The sequence below is a fragment of the Armigeres subalbatus genome, chromosome 2 (genome assembly GCF_024139115.2).
Source record: "Armigeres subalbatus isolate Guangzhou_Male chromosome 2, GZ_Asu_2, whole genome shotgun sequence".
Classification (NCBI taxonomy): domain Eukaryota; kingdom Metazoa; phylum Arthropoda; class Insecta; order Diptera; family Culicidae; genus Armigeres; species Armigeres subalbatus.
Genome location: NC_085140.1, coordinates 257,736,131 through 257,752,390, shown reverse-complemented (window position 1 = coordinate 257,752,390; position 16,260 = coordinate 257,736,131). Strand labels below are relative to the sequence as shown.

The following is a 16,260-nucleotide window of genomic DNA, read 5'->3' as shown; positions in this document are numbered from 1 at the left end:
TTTCGTTTTGTCGTAATCTTTGATTTTTTTTGCCGAGGAAAATGTTAAGTCCACTAATCGACTTCACTAGACTCAACCCCGATGGCAATGGCACAGTCCTCCGAAGGGAGCCGGGCACAATAAAAACGAACAATAAATTCTCGTTGTTATCAAACCGATGATAGATGGCATCGCTCCATCGAATGTGGCTTCGCGCAAAAAAAAAGTCGAGCAAATATGCAAACCGCAGAACAACGACGATCAACAGCGGCAATCCGTATAATTTTGACCGGTTCTGGGATTAGGATATGGGCTCGGAATGGATAATAAATAAATTATGGGCTTATAAATAAAGGAATGAATGTCACTAAAAGATGAGAAAGAGCAATAAAGATAGATCTCGGGCACGTGAGTTATCGATTGAATTGAGGGTCTTTAGCAGCGGAGCTCATTTACTTCTTTTTTGCCTTTCTCGTACACTAAGTATACGGAAAAGCTATAGAACCACTCCAAAACCGAACTTTTGATAGAAAGCCTGTAGATTTTAAATGTTATATACTAATCGACTTAGCTCGACGAATTGAGGTGATGTTTGTATGAGTGTGTGTACATAAATGTGAGGTGCAATTTTTGCACCTTTGCATTACTTGATTTGTTCACACAAGCTGCATTTGACGCATGACGATATTAAAAAATGGTCCGATCGGCCAATTGCGTTCAGGAGTTTAAAAAAAACATTGTTTTTGCCTGGTATTATTGCAATGCATTTAAATGAACGTAAATTGATGTGAATGAATGGACATAGTGGGGTCTAGCCTAAAGAGTCCATCCCGGCACGTCAAGAGCCAAAAATTCCGGGATTTACAAAGTTTCGGAATTTTCCGAAACCCAGGCAATATGTTTTAATATTCCGAATCGAAACATCAAGATATCAAATAACTTCTATTAACCAATTTCTGCGAAAATGGTTACAAAGCAGTTGTTGTTTTTCAAGCGTTGCAGAAATTTATGCCAAAATATGGAAAACATTGACATTGCGCTAAAATAGTCATGTCATCTTCTGACAATAACAAAGATTCTTTCCTATCTCAGGCAATATCTGCTCTGAGAAGCGAACGTTGCATTCCGATTGAAGCTTGAGGAGCATTTGCAGGTTTGTTTTGAAATCTACAATACTTTCATACGAAATCCGCTCTCAACTTTGCCAAAGAACCCATATTTTTTCTACGCCGCTGACTGTTACAAAACTCGAAAACGAAAAAAAAATGGTGCTGCAGTGTGAGCCGGCCAATGAGATTGAAGCTATTCCAAAGTTTGGCGCGAATATCAGTCTAAAACTACATTTCAGCACTTTTTTATATTATTTATATTTTATATTATTTTGGTTTTCAACTATAAAGTGGAAAAACAGGTGGAGTTTTCGGAAAGCTGATTAGAAATAAGTCAAAGAATTAAAAATGTTGACGTTCTTAACTGCCCTTCTATTGCTAGATTTAGAAACTGACAGTTTAACACATAACGCTCTATTTCGATGAGTTTTCCAAAAAAAAAAACACTCGAAGATATCGAACTTGGTTTGAAAAATTTGTGAAAACAACATCAAGTCGATTCGTCCCATTGTTGAATTTGTGGCACTATTCTTAATTTTAGTTCTTATACTGACAATTGATTGCCATAATGGGACCACTAGTGCGACAACTGGTGCAAAGGGGCCATCCAGAAACCACGTGGTCATATTTTTGAAGATTTTCAACCCCCCCTCCCCCCATGTGGCTCATCGTGGTCATTTGGCAGACCACCCCCCTCCCCCCCCCTATTACCACGTGGTTTTTTTAAGTACAAAAATAAAAAAAAAAACCTTATGTAACTAAAACATATGGTTAATCCGATAAATTTTGAAGATGGAAAATCTCAATTGATTCAAAATTAAACTAAACCCAGCATGGAAATTATAAATTTTCATGAAGTCGAAAATTTTGATTATGTTATCATGTTGTAATGTGTATCAGGTATTAGGATATTTAGAACTCGCACACCTTCAATGCATCAGGAGGATACAAAAAAATACGCGAATATCTTACGAATATCTTATTTATTAAAAATTACGAGAGAAATTTATAATGGTTATAATAAAATTATATGATTTATAAAAAAATATCTCTATATTCCTTTTTTTAATTTTTTTTTGTTAGTGTTTTTTTAAATAACTATAAAGATCATCACTGGATATCCCTATAGATTCCTTAGAGTATTTGGGACCTATAGCTCTGGAGCTACTGGAAATTCTTGAGATATTAATCTCAGCGAAGCATCTGAACTGAACTCCTACAACGAAAAGTTTATCAGAGAATCATAAAGTTAATAGGTAATCTTAGAGATGCAAATAAAACCTCCTACTGTTGTTTCTTTTGAGTAGCATTCCTGTAGAAATTTCAGTATTGTTTTCAGAATCATCAATATTAGAAATAAATAATTATATTTTTTTTTAATTGTTTATTGCTAATAATATTGATTTATTCATGAAAATTTTGTATTTTTCCGTTGAACATTTTGATTTCTTTATGGAAAATTCTTATTTCATAATTGCAATTTTTGCTTTAACAAGTGCTTATTTATTATTGTTGTGTGGATTATTGTCGGTGTAGCACCAAGTTAGAATTCGGAAGTAGGGACTTCCGAACCGAACTTTCTTCCGAAGTTTTATTTGTCCAACTAATTGATGCGTTCTTCAGCGCATCTTTAGGCGACGCTACTTCCGAAGTTGGAAAAGTTGCCTGTATCTGGAGAAAAATCCAACTTCGCTATAAAAAGCGGTATAAATTTATTCCGGATAGACAATATTGTTCTTTATTGGCAATTTCCTATTTTATTATTGAAAATTTCTATATTTTTCTCTACTAAAGAGATTTTCAATCCAGAGCTGGCTCATCTCTCAAAATTTCTAATTCTTAATTGAAATTTTATTTTGATAACGACTCGTGGAAGCCAATGATGCCATACTAAAAATATTTTCTCGGTCACTCTGATGGTTCTTTGGAATAATTTTCCAAGGAACTTCTATTCCACATCTCGAATATGCTTCAGTCAATGGTTCTTTCATAAGCGACTCATAGAGGAATGGATGTATTATAGACCAATTATTATTTTGGAGTTCGGATCATTCGATTTATCCAATTAACCAACTTATGAATGATGTATGATATAATATCCCAGTAGGTCCATTGGGTTGATATGACTTCAATTATTATTTATACAAGCTACTACAGACTTTTTAGGTTATACAAAACGTTCTGGAAGTCGTAATGTTTGAACTACTTGATCATTGCCAGTGCTTCTAAGGCCCTACCAAAACATTTTGCGAACAAACCTCATAGTCATTGTGCAACTTGCTGTTGACTCAAGATAATTTTGGGTACCTTGTCTCTTGGATCTCATGTTAATGGAAATTAGGGTCATATGCTTATTTCATCGGATTGGGTATATACCAATGATGAGAACATTACAAATGTCTTGATTGATCTGGTAGATTCGTGGGTTGAACTTGAGAGCATTTTGAAGTACCTTGGGCATCTCGTATTCCTGAATATTAATCAGTGGCTTAACGTTCAGGATGACCCATCTTATCTGACCACCATCTGTTTAGGATGATTCAAACATTTAAACTTTATTTACACGCTCTTAGAATCGAAATCTACCCAAGGTCTCGGATATCTGAGTTTTCATGGTCAGTCAAATTTGAGCTCCCATATTTTTTCTGTAAAGCCAATATCTAGATGAACAATTTTGCTGAAGAAAATGGTGGCCTAGCTCTCTTTTGTGATTTTATAGACATTCTAAAACGCTGGGCATATTTGACCCATAATTCCTGGAAGGGTTGAGATTTGTTTTGGAATTCAATTTTCAATTTGTTTTAGGAATTGGAGAGTTTTTTCTGGAACACTGCCACTTTTTTTCATATCGCAGGAATCTCCTTAGTTCTAAGACCCTTTTATGAATTTAAAAGCCTTTTATTTAGAATTTCATGTTGATTTTTTAAATGCAAGCTTCTCTTTGTCATAACCTTTTTCATGCGCACTACTAGAATTTTGTGCTATCAGAACATTTAGGTGCATTATAAATTTTTTCGATCAATTATGATAATTATTCAATATCATAAAAACTAGGCTTTTTAAGCCTAATTTATTGCCTACATTTATTGCTTGGATTAATTTTAAATTCCAAGATCTTCTTAATTTTCAAGAATAATTATTCTGGAGTAGCAAGGAAACCCTTCGGAATATTGATAAGAAATTCTTCGGAGTCTCCCCGGAAAATCTTTAGAATTTCAACGACATTTTTTTCCGAAATTCTGTTGAAGAGTTCCGAAAAATGTTCGGTAGAAATCTTGAAGAACTAGAAGAATCCGTAGAAGGATCCGAAATGCATATTTACGTTGAACATTCCAATAAACATCAAATTCCGAAGAATTTCCAGTATAAAATAGAAAAAAAAATCCAGCTTACTTTTTTACAGAATCTCTAAAGTTTTTTTTCAAAATCCTGGGCAACTTTAATGAATCTTCAAAGGAAATTCTTCTAAATTTCCAATGGATCTTTTTTTCGTTTTCCAAAAGAAATTCTTAGAAATTTTCAGCAGTTTTTTTTTAATTTCCAAAAGAAATTATTCGGAATATGCCAAAATATTTCCGATGGAAATTCCTAAGATTTTCCAGTAAAAATCGAAAAAAGTTCATCTGAATTACAAATAATGAATTTCCCGAGGAAATTCCGATGTTTTTACAAGTGGAAATAACGAAAAAAAAATGTACTTTTGTAGTACTTGTAAAGGTTGTACTTTTGAAGCATTTCCAGTAGGAATTCCTTAAAAAGTTAAATCAAAATTTTAAAGATTTTCTGATGAGAAAATTCCTTAAACTTTCTAAATCATTTCCTGTGCATCTTTGCATGGTAAAAAATTTAAAGTAATGTTTAGCTGAACCTACAAAGAAATCAAAATGACATCCCGGAGAAGAATGAATTCCCGATGAAATTTTGAAATGATTTCTGGTTCAAATTAAAAAAAACATGACCCTTGAGAATTCTACAGATTTATTTTTTGAAAATCCAAAGAATTTTTTGAAGATAATCCATAGACTCTTCCGTGGAAATTCTAAATAATGCCTCGAATAAAAAATACTTGAAAAATTAAAAAAAAAATTGATAGAACTCACAAAGAGCGTAAAAAAGTATTCCGAAAATTTTTCATTTCAAAATTCCAAAATTGAAAAAAAAAATCAACGGAAATATCAAAGTGTTTCATGTGGCATTGGCTCCATATAACAACTGGAAGTTGTTCTGCTTTCCAACTTAGTATATTCTATTAGCATTTCCTCAGTAATAAATTGAAAGCTTTTATATGCCAGCCATTACATGATTATATATCTTGTGTAGCAAGTACGATGGATACCCTAGGCTGTCGAGAATGTTTCCCACCCGAAAACATCCTAGACAGGAACGAGAATCGAACTCGTCATCTCCGGTTTGGCAATCCTACGCCTTTGCTCGCAAGACTAACTGGAGACTGAACATTATGAAGTGCACTCCTTAAAATGTTTGAAAAACTTCTTTTGTAAATGAAGAAGAATTTCTGGTGAAGATTCGGAAGAACTTGTCGAAGAAATTCATTAGAATGTTTTTCCACCGAAAATTATATGTATTTCCCACGGGACTTTTTTGAATTTTCAGACAGAATTCACAGCAAATTTTTTTCGGAGTTTTAAGGAAATTTTTTCGAAATTAACACTGGAGATGTTTTGTTTTTTTTTTCATTATCAATTTGTAGCAAAATTTCCAAGCAAAATTTTTCAGAGAGAATTGTTCAAAAAAAATCTGAATGCCAGCACTTTATCAGGATTGTATGAAGTAATGTCAAAGTTTTTACAGGAAATTTCTTTACTTGATTTTTCCTGAATATCCAAAAGAAATTCTTTTGAATTTTTCTTCTTAAGATTTTTTCTTGGATTATTGTAAAAACATGAACATTTTTCAAAATTGTAGCTGCAGTCCGCTGATTAAAAAGTGTCGGCGGCGTGATGCCAAAACCATCTGTGGCGGAATTTAAAAAAAATATTTTTCCATTTTTCCTATCCAAATTTTTTGTGTGGAAATTGGAAATTGAGACTGAATCGCAACCTGTTTTTTTCGTTTATTTATGTATGGATATATGATCTTACGCTAAGATGGTCAAATAATGCAGATATCCATCGGCGTTGCGACCGACGCTGCGTTTTCGATTTTTCTCGATGCACACCTACGTCTTTTTAACGCTGAGTTGAAAAGACGCTACGTGGGCATCGGCCCTCAAATGCGCTTTGCGTTTAATGATTTAATCATTAAATTTTAATGATTTGTATTTTTTACACCGCTATTGTTATCCACCAAAAGTTTTTCGTGTAAAAAAACCACGTGGTTCGAGAGCAACACCCCCCCTCCCCCCATGTGGCTTATCGTGGTCATTTACCAAACCCCCCCCCCCTCCCCCCCTAAATGACCACGTGGTTTCTGGACGGCTCCAAAGGACAACGAAAATTAAGCAAAATCATTTTTTACAATTATGGTATGTTTGATTTGAAGCATATTAAAGGTGTTATCGTGTCATATGAATATGGTTCACTGATCAGAAAACGTTTTGTGGTTATGTTATGTGCCACTTGGTGTATACAACATTAGTACGACAACTGGTGCTATAGTCACGACTGATACATCAGGCCTAGTATTGCTTATAAAAATGGTATTCAATACTTAGCTCTCGCATTCGGAGTCACTTTCAGTGGTAAACAAGACATTAACGAAATCAAATACTCAGCGGGACTAATATGCGTAGAAATCCGCAAGCAATTGTTATATTTCTCGGCATAACTGGCCCGCAAACTATTTTCATGAAAAAGGTCGCAAATTGTTTTTCTTTCGTTTCCGGTGGGAACTATGGTACGGCTTTTAAGTCGATGAATAGATGATGTGTGGGTACGTTGTATTCGCGGCATTTCTGCAGTACTTGGCGAATGGCGAACACCTGGTCCGTGGTGGAGCGTTTGCCAATAAAACCTGCCTGGTGCTGCCCTACGAACTCCTTTGCAATTGGTGCTAGTCGACGGCATGAAATTTGGGAGAGTACCTTGTAGGCGGCGTTCAGCAATGTGATTGCGCGGTAGTTGCTACAATCCAGCTTATCGCCCTTTTTGTAGATGGGACATACGACACCTTCCATCCACTCCTGCGGCAAAACTTCCTCCTCCCAAATCTTGGTAATGACCCAGTACAGCGCTCTAGCCAGTGCCTCACCACCGTGTTTAAATAGCTCTCCTGGTAGTTGGTCAACCCCAGAAGCTTTGTTGTTCTTCAGCCGGCCAATCTCCTCCTGGATTTCCTGGAGATCCGGAGACGGTAAAATAAGGCCCTGCGCGCGTTCTCCCAGGTCCATCACCATACCGCCATCTTCGTCTGCCACATCGCCATTCAGGTGTTCTTCGTAGTACTGCCGCCACCTTTGGATCACCTCACGCTCGTTTGTAAGAAGGTTCCCGTTTATGTCCTTACACATATCAGGCTGTGGTACGTGGCCCTTACGTGAACGGTTTAACTTCTCATAGGACTTCCGTGTGTTATTAGCGCGGTACAGTTGCTCCGTCTCTTCACTGTCTAGATCTTCCTGCTGGCGATTTTTCCTCCGGAAAATCGAGTTTTGTCTGTTCCGCGCCCGTTAATATCGTGCCTCGTTCGCCCTCGTGCGGTGTTGCAGCAATCTCGTCCATGCTGCATTCTTCTCTTCTACTAAGTGCTCACATTCTCCGTCATACCAGTCGTTTCTCTTATCCGGAACCACCGTGCCAAGTGCAGCGGTTGCGGTGCTACCAATGGCGGATCGAATATCTCTCTAGCCATCTTCAAGAGATGCTGCGTCTAGCTGCTCTTCCGTTGGGAGCCGCCCAATGTTAAGCCGCGGCGTCCGACTTCGACGCGTGTTGTACATCGTCGAGAGTTTTGAGCGCAGGCATACTGCAACGAGGTAGTGGTCGGATTCAATATTCGCACTGCGGTAAGTGCGGACGTTCGTGATGTCGGAGAAGAATTTACCGTCGATTAGAACGTGATCGATTTGGTTTTCCGTTTCTTGGTTAGGTGATCTCCATGTGGTCGTGTGGATATTTTTGCGGGGAAAGTAGGACTACCATTCCGCGGGAGACTGCGAAGTTTATGCATCGTTGGCCGTTGTCATTCGATACGGTGTGCAGACTATCCGGTGCGATGACCGGTCTATACATTTCCTCCCTTCCTACCTGTGCGTTCATGTTACCGATGACGATTTTGATGTCCCGCAGTGGGCATTCATCGTATATCTGCTCCAGCTGTGCGTAGAACGCTTCTTTCTCGTCGTCGGGTCTCCCTTCGTGTGGGCAGTGCACGTTGATGATGCTATAGTTGAAGAAATGGCCTTTAATCCTCAGCTTGCACATCTTTGCGTTGATTGGCTGCCACCCAATCACACGATGGCGCATCTTACTCAGCACTATGAAGCCGGTTCCCAGCTCGTTGGTGGTGCCACAGCTTTGGTAGAAAGTAACCGCTCGATGCCCGCTTTTCCACACTTTCTGTCCTGTCCAGCAAATCTCCAGCAGCGCCACGACGTCGAAGTTGCGGGGATTTAATTCATCGCAGATCATCCTGTCGCAACCTGCGAAACCTGGCGACTTGCAGTTCCATGTTCCAAGCTTCCAATAGTGATCCTTTATTCGTCGCCTAGGTCTTTGCCGATTATATCGAGTCGCATTATCTCTTATATTGTTCGTAATTATTAGTTTTCCAGGCGGCTGTTTAGTCAGGGCTGTTTAGCGTCCCACCTAACATCAGGACTTGGGCTGTGCACCATGGTCCACCGGAAATAAGGAGGAATGGTCCCCCGGAAATTTGGGGGGTTTGGTGTCATACGCAACGAATAATCAACAAGAGAGTACGGACCGGAACCATCGGTGAAGACCACTGCGACGCAAAGGGACTAGCGATTGGAAACTCGGATCGTGGAACTGCAAATCCCTCAACTTCATCGGGAGCACACGCATACTTGCCGATATGTGTATTTCGGCATCGTAGCGCTGCTGGAGGTTTGTTAGAAGGGATCAATGGTGCGAACGTTTGGAGGTAATCATACCATCTACCAGAGCTGCGGCAACACGCACGAGCTCGGAACAGCTTTCATAGTGATGGGCGATATGCAAAGGCGCGTGATCGGGTGGTGGCCGATCAACAAGAAAATGTGCACGTTGAGCATCAAAGGCCGGTTCTTCAACTTCAGCTTGATTATGCCATAGCCATAGCCACTCCGGAAGCACTGGTGATGATAAGGAGGCATTCTACGCGCAGCTGGAACGTGAGTACGACAGCTGCCCAAGCCATGCTTGGGGTTGGCCAAAAGGAGGAGTTTAGACCGACTATTGGAAAGTTCAGCGCTCACCGGCTGACGAACGAAAACGGCCTACGACTAATTGATTTCGCCGCCTCCAAGAATATGGCCATTCGCAGCACCTACAACCAACACAGCCTTCTGTATCGGTACACCTGGAGATCACCACTGCAGACAGAATCACAAATCGACCACGGTCTAATTGATGGACGGTACTTCTCCGACATTATCGACGTCAGGACATATCGTGGCGCTAATATCGACTCTGACCACTATCTGGCGATGGTTAAGCTGCGCCCAAAACTATCCGTCATCAACAATGTTCGGTATCGACGATCGCTGCGGTACGACTTAGAGCGGCTGAAGCAGCCTGATGTCGCAGCGTTGCCGGAAGAGGGTGAGCTCGATGGGGCCTCTTTTGAGGACTGCTGGAATACTGTTAAAGCAGCCATTAACAACGCAGTGGAGAACAACGTCGGGTATGTGGAACGAAGTCAACGGAACAAGAGTGCAGACAGATTCTGGAGGAGAAGGACGCAGCGCGGGCGGAACGTTATAGACGGAAGCGGAGACAGCAGACCTGCGTTTTTCAGGAGAAGAAACGTTGCCTGGAAGAAGCGGAATGCGAGGAGATGGAACAGTTGTGCCGTTCTCAAGAAACGCGCAAGTTCTGTCACCATTAGTGAATGAGTTTGTGGGAAGTTATCAAGCCGGCTTCGTTGGCGGCCGCTCGTCAACGGACCAGATTTTTAATGTACGGCAAAACGGTACTTCAAAAATGCCGTGAATGTCAGGTCCTACCGCACCATCTGTTCATTGATTTCAAAGCGGTATACGACAGTATGAACTGCGTAGAGCTATGGAAAATTATGGACAAGAACAGCTTCCTAGGGAAGCTTACAAGACTTATCAAAGCAACGATGGATGGTGTGCAAAACTGTGTGAAGATTTCGGGCGAACACTCCAGTTCGCGCATCATCTGTGGAAATCGGGCTTATTACGGGCAGAAGAACTGCGGTCAAAAAAGATTCGCCACCGCACCAAATGTGTTATGTACAAGACGCTTATAACACCGATAGTCCTCTATGAACATGAAACATGGGCAATGCTCGAGGAGGACTTGCAATCACTCGGAGTATTTGAAAGACGGGTACTTAGGACCATCTTTGGCGGTGTGCAAGAAGACGGTGTGTGGCGGCGAAGAATGAACCATGAGCTCGCCCAGCTCTACGGCGAACCCAGTATCCAGAAGGTAGCTAAAGCCGGAAAGGTACGATGGGCAGGACATGTTGCAAGAATGCCGGATAGCAACCCTGCAAAGATGGTGTTCGCTTCCGATCCGGCAGGTACGAGACGGTGTGGAGCGCAGCGAGCGAGAAGGGCAGACCAGGTGCAAAACGACTTGGCGAGCATGGGGCGTATCCGGGGATGGAGAGATGCGGCCTCGAACCGTGTATTGTGGCGTCAAATTGTTGATTCAGTGTTATCTGTATAGATGTAAACTAAATAAATGAAAATGAGAACACCAAATGAATTATTGGCAGTAGCTGATTTTCTATCCGCCGCTGTCACATCCAGGCGCTATAGTATATGCGCAAAATAGCCAGCATGAGTTAACCACCAGAAATTTGTATGGCGAAAGACATCTAACGCGGGTTTTCTCAAAACTAGGAACTTTTCATGAAAAACTATTTGGTACCGGTTATGTAGGAAGATGTCCGCTACTACGCCTACCAAATATTTTTTCGATGAAGGTGCTTAATTTTGTGAAATCGAGCCTTAGATGCCTTTCGCCATACTGATTTCAGAAAGTTAACTCCTAGTGTGCCGCTGTAAGCACGCTCAAAGCAGGCGATTCATTGTGTTGAGTTGTTCTTCCGTGTGTCAAAGTGTGTTTCCCGGTGTTTAACGTTCACCGACAGCTGTCAAAATGGCTTTTCATATTTCAAGCTCTATCTGGAATATAAGGGCGAATGTCGCAAGAGAGGATTCTCTTCGTCGACTTCCCCTCTTTTTAATAAAAGTGACAAGCAGCGGATTTCTTTGTGGTTTATCACCTCAGCACTATAAAAAACAATTCTCTCTTGCGACTTTCGCCCTTTACCAGATAGAGCTTGATTTCTCGATTTTTTCGGCAACACTGTCCAGTGTTTTTCACTCGGACTCGGAATTATCCTTTTTCTTTTTATTTTGCATTTTAAATTAATATTTCTCGTGTAATTAATCAGAAGGACGTATGTGATTTTGTAAACAAAGATTTAAACCCCGCTTTGCCCAATCTGACGGCACTCCCATGCAAGCCAACACCACCAACAGGTAGTCGAAGGCTTCCCCTACCTGTACGTGTGATGGTTTACGTTGTAGTGCGTTGGAGGGCAAATCATGAACGACGTCGGGGTTATTTGGACAAGTGCATCCAGCAGTGTCAGATGAATTTTACGACTGCGAAGAGTCGAAGAATAAAACAATCGCCGAAAATGTGGTCATTAAGCACGCCAGGTTTATCAACAAGTTCAAGAAAGACCACAAGCAGGTCCACTTGGTTCTGAAGAATCAAGAAGCGGAAAACCATCGACGAGAAGGAGGTGCTAAAATCATGCATGGATCATTTCATGGGCCGCGACAGACTGGAACGGGTGCCCCTCACTCAACGCAAAGTGGATCCTTTGCAGTATCTCGACAATACTGCCAAGGGCTTGCGGAAGACCCAGAAGGCATTGCAGTCGATCATGACCAAGACGAACAAGGGCAACAAAGTGAGTAAATTAATGTATTATTCCTTTTTCTTCCACAGGTGAAACAAAAATCATTTAACCCTCATTCATTGATTCTGGTCTCTGCCTAGTAAGCAGTGTAATCCCGTTCCCTAGCTAGTGAACATACCCTCCTTTTGTATGCCTGGAATCCCATCTGGAGAACAGTCAAAAGTACAAGACAAGCCATATAGAGGACTGTAGAATATATGTTTCTCTCCAAGCCTTCGCCACAGGGACGGAAGCTTCATATATGATATTATTATTATATATATTATTATATTATATTATTATATATATATTATTATATTATATATATTATTATATTCAGAGGCGCGGCCATGTTCCGAGACGTGGGTAGGACAAAAACTGGATTAACAAATCTATAGCATACTTTTATGGAATTTCTGCGACTTTCCGGAGATTTTTTTGGACGCTCTCAGATAAGTTATAAAACTCCTATGATTATTAGGACAATCATTACATTTCCAGTATTCATATAACATTTCTAAAAAGCATGTCTTCAAACATTTTCACGAATTACCAGAAGTGATTATGGATTCCTGTAAATTTTAAGTATTGGATGATTTCAAGCAATAATCACTAACTTATAGGAAATCGAAGCTTTAGAATTAATCAGAAATTCCACTATGATTTACCAGTAAAGCTTATGATCGTTCAAGAATCTTTGAGGGTGTTCAGTAAAATTTAACGGGTTTTCAGAAATCTCAAGAACAATGTTAATCTGAATTTTAGACTTTTTCTTTCTAACTTCTAAAATTTTCTTGCAAACGTATACGTTTGCATAGATATATTTGTGATTCCAACAGGTTCCAATAAACTCCGGATGTGATACAATCATCATGCACTGCCTCATATTCGCATGTTTCTGCGATTGTTCTCTCATATCCTTGTCTAGTTTCTTATCTTTTAGTGATGAGCTCAGCAGTTTAGGGACTACCGCTTCTGCCTTATAGACAGGAGATCCAGCGTAGACTACATGACTGTTCTAAGTGAATCCTTGATCTACATTTCTGTTCATCTACCTTACCGAGTAAACGGTCTCTATCAGCAATCATAACTACACACTAACATTCCTTGCCTCTTCCAACTGACTGAAGCCGTAGGTAGTAAAGAGCAACATTTATTCATTTGGACCTTAGCGCAATTTACACCAGTTCTAACCAGTCACGGATAAACAACCAATGACAAGTACGGTAAGTCTTAGCTAAGTGAAGCTAAGCCGTATCCCTGTGTAGATATTATTTTTTTTTTTGTTAATTAACAGCCAGCCTGTCAGTCTGTTTTAGCTATGTTTTGCTAAGCCACATCCTTGTGTAGATAGTCAACTTTTGATTAATTAACAGCCAGCCTGTCAATTCTTATAAAATTTCCGAAATTCTCTGAGCCTCCCTGAACTAGCAGAAATAATTACATACTTCCAGAAAGTTTTCAACAATGTTATGGAAGAGCGGATACCGTTAGAAACTTCCAAACTTCTTGGAAAATCTCAATACATTATTAGATACTTTTTGGAATGAAAAGAATTCCTCATAGACTCTGAGAAGCCTTTTGGAATAGATTTCTTTTTTACAATCCCTGAATAGAGGTTTTCAGGGATAGGCAGTATAACATCTGATAAACTTTCAAACCTCTGATAAATTTTGGAAGATCTAAAAAATTGAAATAGTATTGATAGTATTAAATCTTTTAGTTATCCATTTGGTACGTTCTTACCATAATTATGGGTAGGACAATGCTTCGAGTGTCCTACCCAGGTATTTTCATGCGTAGGACATGTCCTACTTGTCCCACCCACTCCCGGCGCCACTGATTATATTATATATTATATTTAACTGAACAAAAGGACGATAAATTTGTGTTTAATAAGTGGTGTGACCGCCCGGAAATCGTGTTGAACACGCAGATGCGCAATTATAAAACATCTTTTGTTTTTAAGGTTTTCCACATGTAATAATCCCTCCGAAGTTTGTCTGGCCCTTTCGATATCATTCTAAATGCTTCACTGAAACACAAAAATAAAGCTTATAACCTATTCAGATTGGGCTATTTATGACTTTGTTAAGTGAGAGGGTATCCAATTATTACGAGGTGTTCAGACTGCAGCAAGATAATATATCTTCACGTTTCCATGTTTCCTCATTTGCATGCTAATACAGGGTTGAATTCAAGGAGAGTTTTTAAATTTAATTTGCGAAATCAAGCATTTGTGTGGCGACAATCGAACATTTTTTTCTGAACAAAGTTTCTACGAAAAAAAAATATTTAAAAAAATATGAAAAGGGATTTTTGAAGAATATTTGAAGCTCTCATTAAGGATAATGAGCGAAGCTACATTCATTAGTTGGCTCTTCGGGGAATCAGACTATTCCTCAATTTATTTTTAAGTTTAAAAAGTATTTTGATTCTGTACTATGATCGAACGGAGATTTGATAGAAAAATTTAGATACTTTTGGGAATTCTCACAAATAAATAAAAAAAGGACGATTGGACCAATTTTCAAGAAATATTATCGAACTAAAATGTATTTCCACCAGTATCTCCATGTATGAAGGGCAACTCAGCAACTTAATTTTTTTTAAAAATGGAAACTGAACCATTGCGTTCTACTCGACAATCAATGATACAGCTTCTAACAAAATCGAATCGTGTGAAAGTGATATAATTTAAACTGGATTTTGGATGAATTAATGCATTACCAATCCATGTTTTATTTAAGGTTATTCTACTTTATATATACATCCCATTCAAATCGTACAGTTGTCCCATGTGAAAAATGTTGAAATCCAAAGTATATTAAGCCATGCAAGGAGCAGAATTGAAACAATTTATGAAATCATGTTTATTCATCAAATATATTCGTTTTACAACCATTCCTATACGTTTTAAATTGTCTTCCGCATTGGCCCTTGAACTTTGAAAATTTATTCGATTTGTTCTATTAAATCTAGGTTTAAAGTTAAATACTTCATGTTAATTCTAGAGAGCATCTGTTTTTTAAACAATTCATGTTGAATAAGTGGAGAATAAATAATTATCATCATTATTTTTCATCATATAAAATGCTTTCCACAAAACCATCACAATCCGAGTTATTCTTCAGCGCTCAGAAGATTTCCATCTAACATGCATTCGACCCTGCTGCGACATAAAGAGCATGACTGTCAACTACGAAACGAAAATGAAAACAACAAAACAAACTTGCAAAGAGAGCGTGACGCTTGTCAGTTTTGTTTTGTTGAATTTCTCCCTGCATCCCAGTTAGAACGAAAGCTCTCTCGTAATAATTGTTCGTAATAAATTCTTTATGATTCTTTTTAGCAGGTATCTTTTGACAGCGCAAAATGTATGGAATATTACGTAAATAATGACATCATAAAGAGTATTTACCCTGAAACGCCAATTATTATGTCAGTAATGGCGTAATCTGAATAGGCTATTACGATTATATCGTGAACTCAAGGTAGTGTCTTATAGATTTCACACGAAAAACAACCGAAAGCCTTCTCAATATTCAGCGGAGACCTAGCAAGCCCCGTCCACTCTAGCTCCTGGCTGTGAGCACTAGCTCCATCAGCCTCCTACCGCGATGAAGCCCAACCGCAACGGAAAAATCTTATTTTTACAGCTCCGTACCAAGACCTCAATCTTCGACAAATTTCGAATATTGCCCGCATTGATCGATGTACCGGAGACCCCTTGCCAACCACACCAACCAGCCGACCAGTCGGCTTCACCGACTGAGATCGAATCGCTCGTATCGAATACCGCAGTGCCGATGCCGAACCGTCCCCACCATCTTTGCTTGTAGCTTGGTCAAGGTAAGATTCTCCTGCTGTTGGTAGGACGCGCACCGACAATGTTATTGCGGGCAATGGTTCAGTGGGGGTAGTTTTTGAAAAATCCTCCATGTATTTATTCATCGAACAGAATTTCCAAGTGGGACAGATCCAGGTATTCCGAATGGATAAGCCGCAACACCTACCTCAGCTTTCTTGCCATTCGCGTGATAGTGCTCAATTCGCAGTTCCCCAAGCTTTTGCTACTATTCACAGAGGCCGTTTGCTTATG

General features: G+C 39.4%; 1 pseudogene; it reads left to right on the top strand.

Annotated features, from left to right (window-relative positions):
• LOC134215935 (NADP-dependent malic enzyme-like) overlaps nucleotides 1-16,000 on the top strand; it is a 66,702-nt pseudogene extending 50,702 nt beyond the window's left edge.
• Nucleotides 16,001-16,260: the final 260 nt, after the last annotated feature.